This window comes from Nycticebus coucang, chromosome 18 (assembly GCF_027406575.1).
Source record: "Nycticebus coucang isolate mNycCou1 chromosome 18, mNycCou1.pri, whole genome shotgun sequence".
NCBI lineage: Eukaryota > Metazoa > Chordata > Mammalia > Primates > Lorisidae > Nycticebus > Nycticebus coucang.
In genome coordinates, this window is record NC_069797.1 from 55,920,503 (window position 1) to 55,944,022 (window position 23,520).

The 23,520-nt window shown below is 48.2% G+C and overlaps 1 pseudogene; it reads right to left on the reverse strand.

The window, feature by feature from the left end:
• Nucleotides 1-20,146: 20,146 nt before the first annotated feature.
• On the reverse strand, nucleotides 20,147-20,833 carry LOC128569745 (single-stranded DNA-binding protein, mitochondrial-like; annotated as a pseudogene).
• Nucleotides 20,834-23,520: the final 2,687 nt, after the last annotated feature.

Below are 23,520 nucleotides of genomic sequence, written 5' to 3' on the forward strand. Positions count from 1 at the left end.
CCAGTGACACACTTTTCCAGCAGCCGGCACGTTGAGCTGCGTGCGCCTGCGCAACAAGAAGACCGTCGGGATTTGTAGTCCTCTGACAAAGTGGGTGGACTGTGTGTATTTCCTTTTTCTTCCTTGCAGGAGCCGGGAGAAGCAGAGAGTGAGGTGGGGTGGGGTGCGCTGAAGAGTCATGGGTTGCGTGTTCGGGAAGCCTGTATGGCAGGGGCATGTGAATTCCTGGGGAGGGACTGCAGAGCTTGGCTGCTCGCTGGGAGATCAAAGCTAATAGGCCCTTTCTGCAATCCTTGCAAACGTGAGAGCTTCACGTGATTGCAGCACCGACCTCACCCTGAGGTTATTGGTGACCAAAGAGAGACAAACAGAGGAGGGAGATTTCCCAGGACTCAGGAGCTTAAGCTGCCTTCTGCTTTAGGACCAAGTCCTGAGACTGAATAGATCTGAAGAATTATGACCCCTTTTCCCTTCTACTCCCTTTAGGGAGAACCCCTCTAGGGACAGGAGCTGCTGTGGAGGTGGGAATATCCCTAGGGACTCGCTGTTTGCTTGTATGACACTATTCCACCCACTCAAGGTGACTTTGGGAGTGAGTCATTTCCCTTTGTCTGGGCAATAAAAAGGACAACAGAGGGAAACCAAATGTGAAAGTGCTTTGAGGTCCTAGTATAGTGGGGCAGAGGTGAGACAGGGGCCTGAAGGAGACTGCCACGTCCCTCCCACCACCCCCATGGGGGCTTGAGGGTAGTATGTGAATTTCACCAAAGGTAACTACTCAGAGGGGAACATAAAGATCATCATAATCTTCCCTCCCTCCTTTTAGAAATGAGGAAAATAAGGCTTAGAAAAAGTAATTGTCCAAGGTCAGATACCCATTGCTAGTTTCATCTGCCCACCTTGAACATCAGGGAGATGAGTAGATGAGCAAGTGAAACACTGAAAAGGGTTAGAAATGGCCAGCAACTCCCTTCAGAGCAGCAATTGTCTCATGTGTAATAACAAGTCTCAAGTAGATGACTTGTGTTGTAGGGAGAGATGGAAGTTTCTTCAAATAGCCAAGTGAGCCTCAATAACCTACTGTCCCTACTCATTCCTTCCTCACCACCAGTGCTTCCAGGAAAAGGTTTTCTTCACACTGGAAGTCCTTCTCCACTTGTTCACAGGCAGACCCTGGGGCAGTATTATGGATACCTGGGAAACATGACAGCCACCAAAGAGACAAAAGGAATATGGGACCAAGAAAGGAATAAACTGGCTCATGAGGTTGGCTGAAGCAATGAAGTGGCTGGGTAACTGGCTTGACCACAGGCCCTCTTGACTACCTGCAGAAGACGGGCTGGCTAGAGTGAGCTAGGCTTCAGCTTTGTTCACTTGCCTCTGAGAATGGTGGGAGAAGATAGTGGGCTCTTCCCTGGCCTGCCCTGGCCTTGTGGCCCAGAGCTGGGAAGCTTTGGCAGAGCGTGGGAGGACCTGGGAGGGACTAGGACAAACAAAGAAAGAGGCTTTTTAGGAAAACTTGGGTCTGAGGTCACCTCCACTGCCCCCATCCCCCCCACGCTGGCTTCAGAGGGAAGTCTGGGAGGTGAGTTGCCATGTCTTTCTCAGGCCTGCTCTCTGTGATCTTCTTTTTTTTTTTTTTTTTCTTTCTGTGATCTTCTTGAATCTCCATCAGAGCCACGGCCAGAACCCAAGTATCTGTTGGGGTGGATTCAAAATCAGAGCCCCAGAACAACATCTAGCTCCCCACCAGCCCAGCACCGCCACGGGCATACTCCCTTTACTTGCCCTGGGTCCTCCCCATGGCCCACAGCCCAGTTAGTTGCTGTGGTGGTCCTGCCCACCCCCTGTCTACTTGCTCAGTGTTTTTCCCTATAAGAGGAAGGCCAAGGGTCAGGACACCCTCTCTAAGTTTGCAGCCAGTGAGAAGGAGGGGGGAACAGAGCCAGTGAGAGCTATTATTCAGTCAGCCTAACTGCTCTTGGCAAGAAGCTGGGTTGTTTTGCAGCCTGTGTGTGGTATGAAGGCAGAGGCTGGGAGGGAGGAGGCAAAGGAGGGGGCTTACCTCCACTTCCTCCTTCCTCTGCTGTCTTATAGGACCCTCTTCCCCCACCCCCCCACCCCCGACAAAGAAGTAATATTGGAATCTTTCTTTGAAACTGGTGAGAATACAAAATGAAAAGGCAGTGCTCTTCCTTGACTTCAGAAGCTTCTAGACTGTGCACCCTGTTCCCTTCTCTACCAGCAGCTTCTGGGAGAAGCAGAGAGTGAGACCCAGAGCCACCAAAAATGAGGGGGAGGCTGTGTTGTCTGGCTTTAGGGAACCTGGAGTAGAATCTTGGTCTCTCTTTGACCTCAACCTTGACTGTAAGACAACAGGTGCATCTCAACACAACCTCCCTCCCCCACCTACTAGCTGGCACACTTCACACACACACACAGAGCCACATGCACACATACACAAACACAGCATTCCTCCTATAGCCAAATTCAGCCCAAGGAACGTGTGGGCTCTTAATAAGCAGTGCTCAGGCTCAGACTAGATAAGTGTGGAACAGATGCATATCCAAGACCGGACATAGCCATGCACCTGGCTCCATGTTGTATACCTTTCCACTTGATTCTTCAGAGTCTGGAATTGTGGGGACTGACCTCATGATTAGGGACAGCTTTGGATCCTGTGTGTGTATTTCCAAATATGTCTTTAATTCTCTTTGATTTCTTTGAACTGGGAAGAACAGCAAAGATAGGAAAGGGATTGAGGGTGGTGCCTGTGGCTCACTGGGTAGGGCGCTGGCCCCATATACCAAGGGTGGCAGATTCAAACCCGGCCCCTGGCCAAGCTACAACAAAAAAATAGCTGGGCGTTGTGGCAGGTGCCTGTAGTTCCAGCTACTTGGGAGGCTGAAGCAAGAGAATCACCTAAGCCTAGGAGTTGGAGGTTGCTGTGAGCTGTGTGACACCACGGCATTCTACTGAGGGCAATAAAGTGAGACTCTGTCTTTTAAAAAAAAAAGGAAAGGGATTGAGAGCTCTAAGTGCTGGTCAGAGTAAGTGTGTGTGATTGCGTGTTGAGTGTGAGACTGAGCGTGTGAATGCTGTGAGTATATATGTGTGTGCATTGGATCTAAGATCTGTTCTCCTTGCCAATAGGTTGTACTGAGTAACAAGTCTACGCCCTGTGCAAATTCTGGGTGGCCTAAATCTTGGGCTGACTGCTTGACTGAGTGAGTGACTGACTGAAGGTTGGTCCTTGCTAAAAACAGGTTAGGCTTCAGTATGTGCCTTCCCATCCTCCTCCTTTCTCACCAAGGAACCACTGCCCAGGGTAAAAACCTGTCTGCCCAGGTGATGCAAACCTAGAACAGAAACCCTGGGGATGCCCCAGAATCAGGGAGCCAACCATGTTCTTGGGAAAGACTCATTCCCTGACTTCCTAGATCTTTTTTCTTGTCTCTAAAAGGCCAACTAGCTTTTTCTACCCCACCCAAAGCCTTCAGGTCTTGGCTCTTGAGGAGAACTTCAAGAACATGCCACAAGAGGGACAAAGTCTGAGCTAACTTACTTTGAAGGAAAGATGGGGAAAGAGTGGGTGAGGCATGAATCAGGGCTGGGTTACATAGTGTGTTTTGCCTTAAATTCAATCTTTACCTCACTACTGCTTTTTGCAAAGAAAATAAATCGTAAGTATGTATTAAGTACCAATTATATGCTAGCCACTGTGCTAAGTGCTTTACACACATTATCTCATTTAATATTCACAACAACCCTATGTTATAGGTCTCATTTTAGAGATAGGTAAACTGAGACTTAGAGACAATTATTATTTTTTTTTTTTGTAGAGACAGAGTCTCACTGTACCGCCCTTGGGTAGAGTGCCATGGCGTCACACGGCTCACAGCAACCTCTAACTCTTGGGCTTACGCGATTCTCTTGCCTCAGCCTCCCGAGCAGCTGGGACTACAGGCGCCCGCCACAACGCCCGGCTATTTTTTGGTTGCAGTTTGGCCAGGGCTGGGTTTGAACCCGCCACCCTCGGCATATGGGACTGGCACCCTACTCACTGAGCCACAGGCGCCGCCCTAGAGACAATTATTAATTTGCTTAAGGTGCCAGAGGGACTAGGTAATTTGTCTTGAATCTATATTTGCATGGCACTTAAGACTGAGAAGATGTTACATCAGAGAATAACAGAGATTACAGGTGGGCTAAAGCTCCCCTAGAGCTACCATCATCAGGATCACAATAAAAATGGCAGTGCTGGGGCTTCAACCCCAGGCCTGAAGATGAAACTTTTTCTACTAGCAAGACTGCCTTTCCTGGAGGAAATGATTTCTCTGGAGGGAATGTCTGAGCAACAAACGGATCCTGGTATTTCAAGTAATGATGGTACTTGGAAGTGAGGTGAGGACAAAAATCAGAAGCTGAAGCATCACTTGTCCTCCCCCCACCCCAAGTACCTCAGCTTCCTAGAACCTGTCTTTTAACCCCACTCATATTTCCTCTTCCCTCGCTCCATCCTACATTCCCCTATATCTGGGTTCTAAAGAAGGCAGCTGTAGTTGGGTGCAAACACCAAACCAACAAACCACCGAAAATAATTCCACATAGACTGCTATAGAAATTACTAGCTGGGCGGCCCCTGTGGTTCAGTGAGCAGGGTGCCGGCCCCATATACCGAGGGTGGTGGGTTCAAACCCAGCCCCGGCCAAACGGCAACAAAAAAATAGCCGGGCGTTGTGGCAGGCGCCTGTAGTCCCAGCTACTCGGGAGGCTGAGGCAAGAGAATCGCCTAAGCCCAGGAGTTGGAGGTTGCTGTGAGCTGTGTGACGCCACGGCACTCTACCGAGGGCAATAAAGTGAGACTCTGTCTCTACAAAAAAAAAAAAAGAAATTACTAGCTGAAGTGGGCATCTGAACTCTTTTCTCTACCTGACCTACTTACTGGCTTTGGATTCTGCAGCTGGTGATGAGGGGAGCAGGGCTTCAGGACCCTTTAAAGTCCCATGATATTTCCTTCCAGGGAATATATTAAGAATGGATTGTTTGGCTCGGCGACTGTGTCTCAAGTGGCTAAGGTGCCAGCCACGTACACCTGAGCTGGCAGTTTTGAATCCAGCCCGGCCCACCAAACAATGATGGCTGCAACCAAAAAACAGCCAGGCATTGTGGCGGGCGCCTGTGGTCCCAGCTACTTAGGAGGCGAGGCAGGAGACTCGCTTGAGCCCAGGAGTTGGAGGTTGCTGTGAGCTGTTATGCCACAGCACTGTAACCCAGGGGGACAGCTTGAGGCTCTGTCTCAAAAAAAAAGAATGGATTGTTTGGGCAGCACCTGTGGCTTAGTGGGTAGGGCAGCGGCAATATATATACATATATATATATTTTTTTTTTGAGACAGAATCTTACTTTATTGTCCTTGGTAGAGTGCAGTGGTATCGCAGCTTACAGCAACCTCTAACTCATAGGTTTAGGCGATTCTCTTGCCTCAGCCTCCTGAGTAGCTGGGACTACAGGTGCTTGCCACAAGGCTCGGCTATTTTTTTTGCAGTTTGGCCAGGGCTGGGTTTGAACCTGCCACCCTCGGTATATGGGGCTGGCCCTACCCACTGAGCCACAGACGCCATCCCATCCGGCCCCATATACTGAGGTTGGCGAGTTCAAACCCAGCCCTGGCCAAACTGCAACAAAAAAATAGCCGGGCGTTGTGGCAGGCGCCTGTAGTCCCAGCTATTCGGGAGGCTGAGGCAAGAGAATCACCTAAGCCCAGGAGTTGGAGGTTGCTGTGAGCTGTGATGCCACAGCACTCTACTCAGGGTGACAAAGTGAGACTCTGTCTCAAAAAAAAAAAATGGATTGTTTGAAAGAGTGTGGGCTGGTCCCAGTGCAATGGTGTTTATAACTAATTGATCACAATCAATTACAGATTTCTTTGTTCCCTCTCTATTCCCACTGTTTCACTTGATTATTCTAAAAAAATAAAGAAAGAAGAAAAGTAGTACAGACGACCACAAAAGATAGACAGATGTTGTGTAAAAAGCCCTAAGGAGGCCAGGCATGGTGGCTCACACCTGTAATCCTGGCACTCTGGGAGGCTGAAGCAAGTGGATTGCTTGAGCTCCTCCATTTGAGGAGCTCAGGCTACAGGGAAACAAGAGACCAGCCTGAGCCAGAGCAAGGAGAGACCCCATCTCTAAAAATAGCCAAGTGTTGTGGCCGGCGCTTATAGTCTCAGCTACTTGGGAGGCTGAGGCCAGAGAATCACTTGAGCCCAAGAGTTTGAGGTTGCTGTGAGGTAAGATGCCAAAGCACTCTAGCCAGTGTGACAAAAATAAGACTCTGTCTCAAAAAACAAACAAACAAAAAAACTCTAAGGAAACAACATTCTGCTTCCCAATTACCTGCCTGAGCAATGTGCATGTCTAAAACCATCCCTTCCGAAAGCCACCACCTAGGCCAATGCTTCTTCAGCAGACACTTTGGAGAACCTGAAGAATGATCCCCCTCTCAGAGCCCAGGGTCCTGTTCACATCACAGGATCCTTCCTAGAGGTGGCATGGACTGTCCTTGGCAGTGGTAGACTAAAACCTAAGTGCCTTTTTTTCTGGCATGGGAGTTCCTCTTTCTGGGTTGCAGGGCAGTAGCATCCAGTACATGCTATGCCACCAGCCTTCTGTCCAATCTTTGCCATGCTGCTGCTGGAGTTCACAGTGGTATTATCTTCCAGCTCCTGCACCTGCCCATTGGTTGTCCTTGAGCCTCAGAACTGAGAGGCAAAGGGATACATGTGCCTGCCTCGGCCTCCACTCCATACCCTGAGCTCCATCGCAAACTCTCTCCTTTATCCAACATCTCCTTGGGCCTCTGCAGATCTCCATGCAGCTGCTTTGGGAGAGGCTCATGACAGTCCTCGTGAGCATGATGGACCTTGGAGGAGCCGTGGCCTGGGCAGGCATTAGGGGCTGTGTGTAGCTTCTGGGAGGCTTACATAAACACTGGCTGGGATGAGGAGGGAAGGGGGGTTGCAATGGGCTGCTGAGGAAAAAAAAAAAAGAGGCAACTCCTGCCCGCCAGCTCAGCCTGAGTGGAAAGAAGGAACAAGGCTCTCTTTCCCTCCTCCCACTCCTCTCCCCTGGTCTGCAGCTGTTAGTTGGGCTGGAAAGACTGCGGTATCTTGGGGGAGGGGTGACAGGCGAAGGGGAGAGAGAGGATGCGACTTCACAAATTTGGGATCCCTCCCCCTCTTCTAAACTGGGGTGGGGGGCAGATGGAGAAGAAGCAATTTGCCAAAGAGATTTTCAATGCTGCAGGAAGGAGCTTTAGCTCATTAGAATGCACAGTTTGCACCCTGGTAAAAAAAATCTGTGCTGGTTGCAAAAATGCAGACGTGTGTAGGGGCCCAGCTGAGATTTAAAAAAAAAAAAAAAGCGCTAGCTCTGCAATGCAGGATCTGCGAAGTTTTGGTTCGATGAAGAAATGTGGGTCGTGCTCATTTCATTTGCTTGTTCCTGCTAACCTACTGTCCCCCTGACTCCAGTACACTCTCACATCCCAGCAAGAGGTACTGCTGCTCAGAAATAGGGTCACGGGTAGGGGGCGGGAGCAGGGCTGGAAATGGGGTCTAAAGTTAGAATGCAAAGAAAGACCCAGGGGGCTGGGAGAGGCAGGTGGATGCGATGGGACGCTTCCATGAATGGAGGCTGAATTTGTCTTGCGCACCCACATTTGTTCTCCTGCACAGGGGTTAGTGTGAAAGCCCTTCCAGGTCCCCCTCAACTCCTCTCTATCTCTGATTGGCAGAGGGACTTTCCTCTTCCTATCCGTTAACCTCACAGATCACTGCTGCAGAACTTTTGCTCCATGTCCTTAAACCCACAAATTCCTGAATCCTCCACCTTCTAATCCAGGAGTGCCGCATTTGCTCTGTGTGTGTGTGTGTGTGTGTGTGTGTAGGGCGGTCTCCTTCCTAGAAAGAAGGGACAGGGTAGCCTGATTTGAGGAGCTCAGGCTGCAGGGAAACAAGTGTTAGCTCTGGGCTGACATCAGCACATCAACGTGAGGGCTGGGTGGGCCATTCTGTGCACTTCCCTTGAGGACTTCCTTTGTTCTCTGGGGGCTTGGGGCTCGAGGCTGTGTAAATGCCAAGGGGCTGCCTGGGAGGAGAATGTGCCTGGGGAAATCATGTTTCTCTCCTGGGTGTTTGCTCCCCTCGTGGCTCAAGAGAGACAAAAGGAGACTTAGGGAGAATAAAGAGCAAGGAGATAAGAAAAGGAGCCCAGTGCCCTTTCACTCCTTCTCCACCTTGCCTCCTGTTTCTCTGGCCAGTGGAGAAAGGGGACCAGGGTGTTTGTACCGGCTTGAGGCTCACGCGCGGGCTGCTAGGGTCACATGGCCCGGGCATGTGCAGCCTGCTCCATTTCTACCACAACAACTCGCTCATAAACAGCCCGGCTGCTGCGGCGGTGGCGGCGGAGACATGTGCAAGCGAGGGGGTGGGGCACGTAGCCCTGCCCGAGCCAAGGGAAGGCGCTCACTCAGCACTGCCTCCACCCCTCCCTGGCACTGGTGCTGCCTCGCCACAGGAAATTCCTAGTGCTCCTGTTGCTGCTGCAAAACATGTTTTTGGGAAGTGACATTCAATAGGATAGAGTCAATGGACTATTTAAAAAGAGAACGGATAATCAGTCTGAGACCGACTTACATGTGTCTTTCCCTACTTTTCTAACATCTCCGTATCACATGCTTACCGTTCTTCCTCACTTAAAACCAGGTCCTCCTGGTGAATACTGGGGTAAGGGGCTAGGGTTCAGTAAATAAGACAATTCTAGGCCAGGTGAGGTGGCTCACCCCTGTAATCCTAGCATTCAGGAGGATCAATTGAGTTCAGGAGTTTGAGACTAGCCTGAGCAAGAGGAAGACAACATCTCTATGAAAAATAGAAAAAAAAAAAAAAGGGCAGTGCCTGTGGCTCCGTGGGTAGGGCCTCGGCCCCATATATTAAGGGTGGCAGGTTCAAATCCGTCCCGGCCAAACTGTAAAAAATAAAATAGCCGGGTGTTTTGGTGGGCGCCTGTAGTCCCAGCTACTCAGGAGGCTGAGGCAAAAGAATCACCTAAGCCCAAGAGCTGGAGGTTTCTGTGAGCTGTGACGCCACAGCACTCTACCAAGGGGGACAAAGTGAGAATCGGTCTCAAAAGAAAAAAAAGAGAGAGAGAAAGAAAGGAAGAAAAAAGAAAAATAGAAAAAAAATTAGCCAGGTGTCATGGTGCCACTGTATTCCCAGCTACTCCAGAGGCTGAGATAGAAGGATCACTTGAACGCAGGAGTTTGAGGTTGCTGTAAACTAGGCTGATGTCATGGCACTCTAGCCCAGACAACAGAGTGAGACTCTGTCTCAAAAAAAAAGAAAGAAAGAAAGACAAAAAGAAGACAGTTCTCAGCAGAGAGGTCAGCACCACCATTAGCTGGGTGTGGTGGTGTGCTTATGTAGCCCTATAGCCCCAAGTATTTGGGAGGCTGAGGCAGGAGGATCGTTTGAGCACAGGAGTATAAGGTTGAGGTTGTGGTGAGCTGTATTGACACCACTGCACTCTATCCTGGATGACAGAGTGACACCCTGTCTCAAAAAAAAAAAAGAAAAAGAAATGTAAATCTGGCTGGGCACAGGGGCACCTTTAATCCCAGTACTTTGGGAGGCCAAGATAGAATTATAACTTGAGGCCAGAAGTTTGAGACCAGACTGGGGAATACAGCAAGACCCACCCCCCTTAAAAAAAAAAAAGGAAATGCAGGGCGGCCCTGTGGCTCAAAGGAGTAAGGTGCCAGCCCCATATGCTGGAGGTGGTGGGCTCAAACCCAGCCCCGGCTAAAAACTGCAAAAAAAAGAGAAAGAAATGCAAGGCTGAGTGAGCGGCTCACACCAGTAATCTTAGCATTCTGGGAGGCTGAGGTGGGTAGACTGCCTGCGCTCACAGGTTCAAGATCAACCTGAGCCAGAGACCTCCTCTCTAAAAATAGCTGGGCATCATGTTGGGTGCCTGTAGTCGCAGCTACTCGGGAGGCTGAGGCAAGAGAATGTCTTGAACCCAAGAGTTCGAGTTGCTGTGAGCTATGATGCCATAGTATTCTACCAAGGGTGACAAAGTGAGACTTTGTCTCAAAGAAAAGAAAAACGAAAAGAAAATAAATGCAAATTCTCAGGCCCTGTCCCAGGCTGATTGGATCAGAAACTGTAGGGCCGATCCCAGCAGTCTCAGTCTTGGCATCATCATAGCTCACAGCAACCTCCAACTCCTAAGCTCAAGTGATCCTCTTGACTCAGTTTTTCTATTTTAGTAGAGATGGGGTTTTGCTCTTGCTTAGGCTGGTCTCAAACATGTAAGCTCAAACAATCCACCCACCTTGGCCTCCCAGAAGGCTAGGATTACAGGTGTGAGCCACCTTGCCTAGCCGCAATCTCAGCGATTCTGATGCACAGTGAAGTCTGAGAACTACTGCTCCAGGCCTTTGTTCTCTTGAAAGCAGTCCTCTAAGAGAATCTACTCCAGGATGTGGGGATGTGTCTATCTTCCCCCTTTGTGCTGCATTTCAAAGTTCAGCTGGGGAGCACAAACATTTAGTCTGACTCAGTGTAGAAAGCATTTATTGAGTGCCTCCTGTTTGTGAGAATTGTGGAAATGAGGGCAAATGGCACAACACTAGTGGGATAGTGACTGGCTGAGATCTCAAAAGAAAATGGAAGGTACTGGGGGAAGAATAAAGGCAAAAGAAGGGTAGAATTTTAATTGTTTATCCTTCCTCCATCCTACCTACTTTTTCTTACTGTCCTGAGGCTCTATTAAAACAAGTGATTGTGGGCGGCGCCTGTGGCTCAAGGAGTGGGGCGCCGGTCCCATATGCCGGAGGTGGCAAGTTCAAGCCCAGCCCTGGCCAAAAACCAAAAAAAAAAACAAAAAACAAGTGATTGTGTCCAGCCTGAGCCAGAGAGAGACCTCATCTCTAAAAATAGCTGAACGTTGTGGCGGACATCTACAGTCTCAGATACTTGGGAGGCTGAGGCAAGAGAATTGCTTGAGCCCAAGAGTTTGAGGTTGCTGTGAGCTATGACTTTACGGTACTCTACTGAGGGTGACAAAGTGACGCTCTGTCTAAAAAACAAAACAAACAAACAAAAAACAGAAAAACCCAATTGCCCAATTGATTGTGGTTTAAATTGTTTTGAGGCTACAGGTAGAAAATTGTCCCTCATCCATTTTTGCTGGCTATGGGGACCCCATGCTATTTATAGTCAGTCATAGGCCTTTGAGTCCCCATGTCTAACTTAAAGAATGTGAGGACCATGTGCATACACACAACATGCAAAAATACACACCATTGGCTCTCAGGGGCAAGGGTAGGGAGAGCCAAGAAAAGGAGGTCCTAGAGGGTTAGAAGTTCCTTGGGCAAAATGAGTTTAGCAGATAACAAGCAGGAAAGTCTTTCAATAGGGAGGGCGGGGACACCCTGGCCTACTCCAGCTTCCTGAGACCCAGAAACTGTGGCTAGAGGAAGCAGAGGGTCTCTAAGGCAAATAACAAAGGTTCCTGAAGATGAAACCTGAGGCTAGAAAGTGAATGAAGAATAAGGAATAGTCACCAGATCCAAAGGGTTCCCTTACACAGGCAAATGTGGGGAGGGGGGAGGGGATGGGAACTATGCTCAGCTCCTTTCCTCTGGCCTTCTCTCCATCACAGGCAGCTCTCACCAGAGATCCTATTGCTGTCTCAAGTCTGAACATTTGACTCCTGACCTCCCCCTGCTTCAAGGTTTTTTTTTGCAGTTTTTTGGGCCAGGGCCAGGTTTGAACCCGCCACCTCCAGTATATGGGGCCTGTGCCTTACTGTTTGAGCCACCGGCACGGCCCCTGCTTCAGGTTTTGAGGAATAAGCTTTTTACTGATTCTCATCGAACTCTTTCTTTTGCTTCTGTGCAAGCCTTCCTCTCTATGCCTGAAAGGCTCTGGGCTCAAGGAGCAGATAGCCCTGCAGCTCAGTTGCACTGACCTACATCAGCTCTCCCCAGGCCCTGGGTGTGGGGGTCTGAGGTTTCAAGATAGGAACTTAGGAATCTGGCACAGGTCTATAGATGATGACATCAGGCAGGGAGGATGTAAAAGTGGCCTTGAGGGACCATGAGGCGGGGGGCAGGCACCATAGGACTGAATTCTCACTTTGTTATTTGAGGGCTTTTTTTGTTTTTTTTTTTGTGTGGACAATATCAGAAGACACTCTTCTACATACAAAAATACTTCTGAGGGCGGCACCTGTGGCTCAGTGAGTAGGGCGCCAGCCCCATATGCCGAGGGTGGTGGGTTCAAACCCAGCCCCGGCCAAACTGCAACAAAAATATAGCCAGGTGTTGTGGTGGGCGCCTGTAGTCCCAGCTGCTCGGGAGGCTGAGGCAAGAGAATCACGTAAGCCCAAGAGCTGGAGGTTGCTGTGAGCTGTGTGATGCCACGGCACTCTACTGAGGGCAGTAAAGTGAGACTCTGTCTCTAGAAAAAAAAAAAAATACTTCTGAGTGGTGACCTTTTGGATAAGGGGTCTCTTGACCATCTTGGTCTCTATTCATGAGATTTGGGAGGAGTTTCTGCCTATTCCCAGTTATTGCTGGACCTATCCCAGTCTGCTGCAGTGGGCTGGAGAGATGATGTGGAAGAGGGAGCTCAGATTTCAGCTGATTTATTTCAGAAAAATAAAGGCTGAGTTAGAGGTCAGATATGCAGAAATCCACTTACTCCCAGGCTTAACTGCATAGAGACCCTTTACTTCTTAGACCCAAGGGTTCTGAGAAAGATCCAAAAGGAGCCACAGAGATGAATTACCATTTACAAACCCTTTACCTCGGGACCCTGCCAACTTAACTCTCTCCTTCCAGCTATAGGCCTTCTTCTGGAACAGGGAAGGCATTTTCTGAAATAGGTGCTTTCCCTTCTCTCCCTCTATAAGCCACATGTTTAGGATGACCACCGCCTGCAGATTGTGCATGTTTTGCCCTGGCAAGGAAATCCTATTGTAAGGGGAGGAAATTAAGTGGTGGTGACAGAGAATGACAGATGAGCCTTTTGCTTACCAGAGAGAGAGAGAAAATGGGTAAGCTGTGCAGAACTGGGTGGCTCTCCTGTCACACGGGCTTCCCCTTCGCCAAGCTCCACCCTAAAGCCCAGGAAGTCCACAGCTTGGCAGGCAGCCAGAGTGCTGCGAGCATTCCTCAGGACTCTGATAGGCTGGGGGATGGTTCCCACCAAGAGGATGGGGGAGGGGATAAGAAGACGAGGGCGGGGTGAGGGTGAACAAAGAGAAGGGGTGAGGGTAAGAGGAGGGGAGTTAGTTCTCAGCGCCATAAGTCCCTTTTAGAGAGAAAGGCTGAGGCTGGATGCATTCCCGTTGGCCATGCGAAGAGTCTGCAGTTTCAGAGCAGATGACCCCTGGGTCACCTCGGCGCTCAGGGTCATCCCTGACGTCCCAAGCAGTCCTCTGGAGGCTCGTTAGCGCTTTCTTCCTTACTCTGGGGCTGTAGTTGAGCTTGGGAGCCCCTGAGTGGCTAAAAGCTGGTACTGCAGTTGCGCTGGGGGAGGAGCCCATCGGGTCCCCCTCCGCCTGTCTACCTCGGCCCCTCCCTTTTTTCCCTTTAAGCCTAGGACTCTGGAAATAGCACCTGGTAATGGGAGCCCTGACAGATACTGAGTTATAGGACAGCGAGTGTCCTGGCCAGAGTCCTCAAAATTTTAACTTGATCGCTTTTGGACTGTTTCCCTTGAAAGTAGGTGCCCCAGAACTCCTCCCATTCTCTTCCACACTTTGCTCCTTAACGTGTCCCTGGGGTAGTGTGCTTCTTGGCTACCATGGTCCCCTTCCTTGGGCTCCAAGAATTGTAACTCTTGGGCCATCTACTATTCATGACCCCTATGACCTTGGAGGGACAAACGACCCCAGGATAATTCTGATTTTAAATTTAGCCTTCTCTACTTAGTCCTACCCTTCCTTCTCTGAGCATTGCCCACAACTCCGTTCCCTTTTCCAACCTCATTCACCCATCACTCCAAACGCCTACCAATTTCTTTTTTTTTTTTTTTTTTGTGGTTTTTGGCCGGGGCTGGGTTTGAACCCACCACATCCAGCATATGGGACCAGTGCCCTACGCCTTGAGCCACAGGCGCCACCCTCGCCTACCAATTTCTTAACCGGACATCTCAAGTGGGAGAAAGGAGTAAGGTGAAAATTGGACAAAGCTCAGGTTAGAATTTTTCCCAGGGAAACTGGTTCCCTCTGGCTTCACTTGACCTATTTTCTAGCTTTTCCTGGTTAACCCCCTTGTTCTGTGCACTAAGCCTTCCCAGTGGACTAATTTTTTTTTTTTTTTTTTGCCGCCCTGCCCACTCTTTCCTCCAACAGATTTCCTGAGGCTCTTCCCTCCAGGGCAAATTTTCACAATGCTGAGAGAGATTCCTTAGAAACAATTGCTGTCAACTTGAGGAGGCAGATCCTATAAAGAGACAACTGCTTACAGTGTTGTTGGGGAAGGGGGAGGGGTGGAGGCTGGGAGCAGCTCGCACACCCCAGGAGAGGACCTTTTCCATCGCCCAGCCTATAATTAGGGAATCTTGGCTGTTGCCTGTGTTGGAGGATCTGAGAGTTCTGCCAACGTCATGAAGAACTCTGAGAGAAGTGGAGCTGGAGTAGAAGTAATTTAACTTTGCAGCTGGGGCTTAAAACTTTACCCAACTCCACCTCAAAATAGTTTTCTTTGATGATATCCCTTCTCTTGAATTTGTCTCATCTTTTGATTGGGTAATCCTTAAAGTTACTAACCAGGCAGCTATGTGGAAATGAAATGATTTTAAGCAGAGGAGGCCTCATTCCCCTATTGTACTCCAGCCCTCAGCTTTCCTGCCCTCCCGGGCTGCTGCCCCACATTCACCCTGCAGGGGGCATTTTTGTTCAGTCCTTAGCTGCAGCCAGCTTCTTGGGAGCCCCAGAAAGGAAACATAACAATTGGTCACGTGTTGAGGGTGGGATTTCTTGCAGGGGTTGATGGGATAGGGAAGGGAGGTCCACGTGGAGTGGGCGGAACGGCTGAAAGTTTTGGCGGGGTTGGCACGGGGAGAAAAATTCCCAAATTTGTGTTGTGATTTTTGTGGGGAGGAGAAGGCATTAACGAGGGTGTGTCCTACCCTGTGAGAGGGCCCCTCCGAGGGGAGTAGGGGAACCGCACACTAGCATCCTGCCTGGAACGCAGCGCAGGGTTTCTACCAGAAGGAGCTCAGAGATCAGACCGGGTTTTGGAGCCAGAAGTGTCTGTGGCTCCATGCTGATTTCTCATCCCCCATCCTCTCAGAGACAGGTGTCCTCTCCTGCCGTTGTCTCCTTTTGGTGCCATGCGGGGCTGGGCTAATGACAGCCTCTAGAAGCCGCCCCCTTGAATCCTCTCTCCTTGGGGAGAAACCAAAACAAGTCTTCTCGTTTTACTATAGGGTTCTGCCTCACTGTTAGAAGGACGCAGTTTTTTGTTGTTGTTGTTTGTTTGTTTTGCAGTTTCTGCCCGGGGTTGGGTTTGAACCTGCCACCTCCGGCATATGGGGCCGGCGCCCAGAAAACGCAGTTTTATACAAACCTGGAAGGAACCTTAAAGATGACTTATTTTAATTTTTTTTTGGTCTGGTCTGGGAAAAACCAAGACCCAGTCAAATAAAAGAGCTTGCTGCATGCTCTTATAGAGGCATTTCCTTCAAAGACCTTAGGTCATAGAAGTAGAATTCTACCTTTCTGTAAGTCGAAGAGGGATGGTGAAAGTGGTTGGCTTTAACGTTATCCATACTCAGCCAAAGGGGAAAAGAAGTAGTTGTTATCTCCTTAGGGATAAAATAGGAAATGGTTTAAGTAGTTGGTTTATGGGTCCTAAGCAGTTTTCTTAGGCTCCCTCTTTGCTAGCAACTCCACTTTTTTCCTCTTAACTTTTGAGATCTCACTTCCTCATAAAACTTAATGGTTTGGGCTCTGCGTCTGTAACTCAGCGGCTAGGGTAGGAGCTGGTGGGTTCAAGGGGCTAAACAATAATGACAACACAACAAAAATAGCCAGACGTTGTGGCAGAGGCCAGTAGTCCCAGCTACTTGGGAGGCTAAGGCAAGAGAATCGCTTAAGCTCAAGAGTTTGAGGTTGCTGTGAGCTATGACGCCACAGCACTGTACCCAGGGTGACATAGTGAGACTATATCTCAAACACAAAGAAACAAACAAAAAACAACTTTATAGTTTGGAATCAAGAATTCCCTTCCCTTCTTAGAAGACCTTCTCTTCCCAAGTTTCAGTTTTCTGGTAGTTTAGCCAAGTCATACCATGAATTGAGATCAAGAAGATCAGACCTCCAATCCAAAAATTTAAGCCTTGGCTTTGCTAGAGAAAATCATGTTTACTTAGTCTGGAGCAGTGAAATCCTAGACTTTGGATTTCAGAGCTGTGAAGTTTCCAGGAAAAAAAAGTGCTGGGTACTGATGTTCACAAAAGAAAGTACATTTTAACACACACACAAAGTAGGAAGCTTGTAAGCTCAGAATTGACAACTTTCTCAACTACCCTGCATGGGTACTCTACAGTCCCCCCCAACCTCCCCTTTAAAAATTTCCCATTTTGGGGCGGCACCTGTGGCTCAACGGGTAGGGCGCCGGTCCCATATGCCGGAGGTGGCGGGTTCAAGCCCAGCCCTGGCCAAAAATAAAAAAAAGAAAAAAAGAAAAAATTTCCCATTTTGGGCAGCGCCTGGGGCTCAGTCAGTAGGGCACCGGCCCCATATACCGAGGGTGGCGGGTTCAAACCCGGCCCTGGCCAAACTGCAACCAAAAAATAGCTGGGCGTTGTGGCGGGCGCCTGTAGTCCCAGCTGCTCGGGAGGCTGAGGCAAGAGAATCGCTTAAGCCCAGGAGTTGGAGGTTGCTGTGAGCTATGTGAGGCCACGGCACTCTACCGAGGGCCATAAAGTGAGACTCTGTCTCTACAAAAAAAAAAAAATAAAATAAAAATTTCCCATTTTGCCCTAGACTAGAGGTAGGCAAACTCCTAGGCTTGGCTGACCAACCTATTCTTTTTCTTTTTTTTTGGCAGTTTTTGGCCGGGACCGGGTTTGAACCACCACCTCAGGTATATGGGGCCGGCACCCTACTCTTTTGAGCCACAGGCGCTGCCCCTATTCTTAAAGAGCTGGAAAATTACCATTATAGGCTTTGATGGCCCTTAGGGTCTTCTTTGCACTCCTCAACTCTGCCATTGTAGCCGAAAAGCAGCCCCAATAAATGAAATGAGTGTGGCTTTTGCACTAACATATATATATATATATATTTCCCTTTTTTTGATACAGAGCCTCAAGCTGTCACCCTGGTAGAGTGCCATGGCATCACAGCTCACAGCAACCTCCAAACCTCCAACTCCTGGGCTCAAGCAATTCTCCTGCCTCCGCCTCCCAAGTAGCTGGGACTACAGGCGTACCCCATAACGCCCAGCTATTTTTTGGTTGCAGCCGTCATTGTTGTTTGGCGGGCCTGGGCTGGATTCAAACCCACCAGCTTAGGTGTATGTGGCTGGTGCCTTAGCCACTTGAGCCACAGGCGCTGAACCTGCACTAACATGTTATTACTTATTATATGAAATTTGAATTTCACAACATGAGCATTATTTTAAAATTTTCAATTATTTAAATATTCTTTGTTTTTAGAGACAGAGTTTCACTTTATCCCCCTCGGTAGAGTGCTGTGCTGTCACAGCTCACAGCAACCTCCAACTCCTGGGCTTAGGCGATTCTCTTGCCTCAGCCTCCCAAGTAGCTGATACTACAGGCGCCCACCATATAAAGCCCAGCTATTTTTTTTTTGTTGCAGTTTGGCTGGGGCTTGGTTTGAACCCACCAGCCTCAGTATATGGGGCCGGTGCCTTACCCACTGAGCCACAGGTGCCGCCCAGTCATTTAAAAATTCTTACCTTGGCCAGGCACAGTGGCTCACGCCTGTAATCCTAGCTCTCTGGGAGGTCAAGGCAGGTGGATTGCTTCAGTTCAGGAGTTTATTTTATTTTATTTTATTTTTTTGCAGTTTTTGGCTGGGGCTGGGTTTGAACCCGCCACCTCCGGCATATGAGGCCAGCACCCTACTCCTTTGAGCCACAGGCACTGCCCTCAGTTCAGGAGTTTAGACCAAACTGAGCAAGTGAGACCTTGTCTCTACTAAAATAGAAAACTAGCAGGGTGTTGTGGTGGGTGCCTATAGTCCCAGCTACTTGAAAGGCTGAGGCAGACGAATCACTTGAGCCCAGGAGTTTGATGTTACTGTGAGCTAGAACACCATAGCACTCAACCCAGGGCAACAGAGTGAGACTCTGTACAAAAAACAAACAAACAAACAAACAAACAAAAAAAAAACAGAATAGATGGCCCTGGTGTACTGTCCAAAGCAGTGGCTCTTAAACATGAGATGCATAAGAGTCACCTGGAAGGCTTGTTAAAATGACTTGCTAAGTCTTATCCCAGTGCTTATTAGTTTCAGGATGGGGCCCAAGAACTTGCAAATCTAACAAACTTCTGGTGAAGCTGTAGATCAGTGGTTCTCAACCTTCCTAATGCCTCGAGGTATTTTCATTGTTACAAACGGGTCAAGACCCACAGGTTGAGAACCACTGCTGTAGATGCTGGTCTGGGGCCACACTTGCTCTAGTGAGGAAGAAAACATATAGGATTTGTTCATGGAATTACTATCTGTCCTGCCTCAGAAATCTTAACTGTAAAGTCCTCCTTCTCCCTCACTCCCTTTCTTTTAATCAACAAAGTCTGCTAATTAAAGCAGGTGCCACAAGTTATGATAAAAACCTCATGGATTATCTCATTTAATTCACACAATAACTCTGTGAGGTTAAGTACTCTAATGGTCATTTCCGAGATAAGCAACCTGAGGTGCAGAAGTAAATAACACACAGCCAACCACTAGATAGGGAAACTGTGATTGCTGCTTGCAGTTTCACACTACAGCCTTTGCTCTTAAGGGCTGAGTCTCCCACCTGTCATTCTTTCTGTTATCATCTCACATCTGGAATAACAGCCTTCGGAATTGGCTTCCTGCTTTTGGCACAGATGTTAGCTTTCAGAAACACAAATCTAATCATTCCAGACTTTGCTGGAAATTCTTTTGACTGTTCCCCATGGTTGATAAATTATACATTCCTTCAAACCTTATAATCTGACCCCAACCTACCTTACCCACCTTATCTGTAAGCCAACTTCTCCCATTTTATACAACATAGCCCTCCCCCTTTTTGAGACAGTCTCACTCTGTCTCACAGCAATCAAACTCTTGGGCTCAAGTGATCTTACCTCAGCCTCTTGAGTAGCTGGACTATAGGTGCCCACCACAACACACAGCTAGTATTTTCTATTGTAGTAGAGATGGGGTCTCACTATTGTTCAGGCTGGTCTCAAACTCCTGAGCTCAAACAATGCTCCTGCCTTGCCCTCCCAGAGTAGTAGGATCACAGTCAGGAGCCACCACATCCAGCCTTATTTTCTATATGACTGCTAACCTCAACCAAGCTAAAAGTCAAAGATAGATGCCTTCTCTTAATATATCTAAAACAGCTCATTCACTCATTCAATGAATATTAAATGCCTACTTTGTGCAGGTATGGTCCTATGTGCTGGGCATATGATAATCAATAAAACAAATGAAGCTTACATTCTAGTGGGGGAGGACAATGGACAAGGTAAATGACATGTTAGATGGTATTAAGTTCTATGGAGAAAAAGCAGAAAAGGAGTGAGAAAAGGTTGTGAGTTTAGATATGATGGCCAGACTTCTCATCGAAAAGATGACATTTATGGAAGAAGCCCAAGTGCCCATCAATCCACGAATGGATTAATAAATTGTGGTATTATGTAGACCATGGAATATTATGCAGCCTTAAAGAAAGATTGGAGACTTTACCTCTTTCATGTTTACATGGATGGAACTGGAACATATTCTTGTTAGTAAAGTATTTCAAGAATGGAAGAAAAAGTATCCAATGTACTCAGTCCTACTATGAAACTAATTTATGGCTTTCTTTTTTTTTTATATAAAAGAATATTTTAGTTCTTCTCTTTAGAAACTGTAAAGACTATACATGATTTAGAAATATATAATTTGGAAATAAGACTATACCAAAGTTGAATCATCCATTCTACTCCTTCTCTTTTGCCTGGTCACTCAGAAATATGTTATCAGCTATGATCGTTGTTGCTTGTCGTCTCACATTATTTTTATCCGTGTATTCTCCATAGTCTACTTTCCCTTCAACATAAATTCGAGACCCCTTTTTCACATACTGATACGCCACATCTCTGAGGCCTGGCCATGTTGCCAAACTGCGTACTGATATACTGTGCCATGTTGTCTTTTGACTGACATCACCCATTTGGTATACTTCACTGTCCCCTGATCGCCACATCTCATTTGTTGCTAGAGAAAATATTGTGACTGGATTTTTCCCTTCCACCTGTCTCATGACAGGGTCCTGACCCACTCACCCAAGTAACTGCACACGATTCAAGGATCCTTCAAGAATTAAACTGCTAGCTATGGGGCGGCACCTGTGGCTCAAACGGGGTGGCACTTGTGGCTCAAGGAGTAGGGTGCCAGTCCCATATGCCAGAGGTGGCAGGTTCAAACCCAGCCCCGGCCAAAAACCACACACACACACAAAAATAAACTGCTAGCTATTTCAGACTCATGTCTTACAAACTGATGAAGTACCTGAAATACAGGTCTTCGAAACATGGCTTCTACTTTCTTTTTTTTTTTGTAGACACAGAGTCTCACCTTATGGCCCTCGGTAGAGTGCCATGGCCTCACACAGCTCACAGCAACCTCCAACTCCTGGGCTCAAGTGATTCTCTTGCCTCAGCCTCCCGAGTAGCTGGGACCACAGGCGCCCGCCACAACACCCGGCTATTTTTTGGTTGCAGTTTGGCCGGGGCCGGGCTTGAACCCGCCACCCTCGGTATATGGGGCCGGCACCCTACCGACTGAGCCACAGGCGCCGCCCGGCTTCTACTTTCTTTTCTTACAATCTAATCTTTAGACTCTTCCTCCAGGAAAGGCCTAATTTATGGCTTTCATATGAAAGCTATAACCCAATAGCCGGGCGTTGTGGTGGGCGCCTGTAGTCCCAGCTGCTCTGGAGGCTGAGGCAGGAGAATCGCTGAAGCCTAAGAGCTGGAGGTTGCTGTGAGCTGTGTGACGCCATGGCACTCTACCCGAGGGCGGTACAGTGAGACTCTGTCTCTACAAAAAAAAAAAAAAAAGAAAGCTATAACCCAGTTAGAACCTAAGAATATGGGGAAGGGGGAGAAGGAAGGGAGGGAGGGGGGAGGATGAGTGGAGGGAGGATGATTGGTGGGATTACACCTACAGTGCATCTTACAAGGGTACATGTGAAACTTAGTAAGTGTAGAACATAAATGTCTTAAGACAATAACTAAGAAAATGCCAGGAAGGCTGTGTTAACCAGTGTGATGAAAATATTTCAAATGGTCTATAAAACCAGTGTATGGTGCCCCATGATCACATTAATGTACACAGCTATTATTTAATAATTAAAAAAACCCAAAACAAAACAAAAAAAAGATGACATTTAGTAAAAACTGAAGAAAGTGAGAGAGGGAGTCATGTGAAGGATGTGATATCTGAAGGAAGAGCGATCCAGGGAGAAGGAATAGTAAGTGTAAAGACCTGAGCAGACATGTGCCAGTGACCTTGTGTCCAATGGTCAGCAAAGAGGTATGGTAGGATAGGCGTGAATAAGGGGGACAGCAGTACCAGGGGGGCCAAGGCCTGCCTACAGGCAATTGTGAAGGATATTTTTTTTTGAGAATCTCATTTTGTGCCCCCACCCCCACCCTGTAGAGTGCTGTAGTGTCACAGTTCACAGCAACCTCAAACTCTTGGGCTCAAGCAATTCTCGTCTCAGCCTCCCAAGTAGCTGGGACTACAGGTGCCTGCCACAACACCCAGCTATTTTTAGAGACAAGGGTCTCATTCTGGCTCAGGCTGGCCTTGAACCTGGGAGTTCAGGCAATCCACCCACCTGGCCTCCCAGAGTGTGAGGATTATAAACATATTGTGAGGGATTTTGCTTTTACTCCAAGAGAGATGGGAAGCAATGAGAGATATGGGAGGGTTTTTAAGGGGGATTGAGATAGTTGCTCTGTCACTCTAGCTAGAGTACCGCGGTGTCATCATTGCTCACTGCAACCTCCAACTCTTGGACTCAAATGAACCTCCTGTCTCAGCCTCTCAGGTAGCTGGGAATACAGGCATGTGCCATCACACCCAGCTAACTTTTGTATTTTTTGTAAAGACAGAGAGTGGATGAGGTGGGCTGAGTCTTGTTAGGTTGGTCTGAACTCATGGCCTCAAGTGATCCTCCCTCCTCAGCCTCCTAAAGTGCTAAGATTACAGGCCTGAGCCATCATGCCTGACCCTTGAGTTTTTTTTTTTTTTTTTTAAGACAGAGTCTCACTATGTCGCCCTTGGTAGAGTTCTGTGGTGTCACAGCTTGCAGCAACCTCAAACTCTTGGGCTTAAACGATTCTCTTGCCTCAGCCTCCCAAGTAGCTGGCACTACAGACGCCTGCCACAACACCCGGCTAGTTTTTTGTTGCAGTTGTCATTGTGGTTTAACTGGCCCAGGCTAGGTTTGAACCCACCAGCCTCAGTGCATGTGGTTGGCACCGTAACCACTGTGCTATGGGTGCCTAGCCCCTTGAGAGTTTTTTTTTTTTTTTTTGTAGAGACAGAGTCTCACTGTACTGCCCTTGGTAGAGTGCCTTGACGTCACACGGCTCACAGCAACCTCTAACTCTTGGGCTTAAGCGATTCTCCTGCCTCAGCCTCCAGAGCAGCTGGGACTACAGGCGCCCGCCACAACGCCCGGCTATTTTTGTTGCAGTTTGGCCGGGGCTGGGCTTGAACCCACCACCCTCGGTATATGGGGCCAGCGCAGCGCCTTACCGACTGAGCCACAGGCACCGCCCGCCCCTTGAGAGTTTTAAGCATATCTTACCAGGATCACCATGGCTGCTGAGAGCAGACTTAAGCGGGGCAAGGCAAAAGTTGAAGGTAAGAGGCCAAGTAAAGAATTGTCACAGTTAGAAAAAAAAAATGTAACTGTGGCTTAGTCCAAGGTGGAAGTTGTGTTGGTGTTGAGAAGGTGTAGGATTATGGATATATGTTTTGAAGGACAATAGCATTGGTTGACTGATCAGATGTGGGGTGACAGAAAAAGAGAAGGTAGGAGATGCAAGATTTGGGTGAGGGGAATTGAGGAGCTTGATTTCAGATGTAAGTTTGAAATGCCTATTAACCATCCAACTGGATATGTAAACAAGGCAACAGGATACAGGATTTTGGAGTTAGGGGATCAGTTTGGGAGTTGTCAGTATAAAGATGGTAATAGAAAGTGCTGACTCCAAAA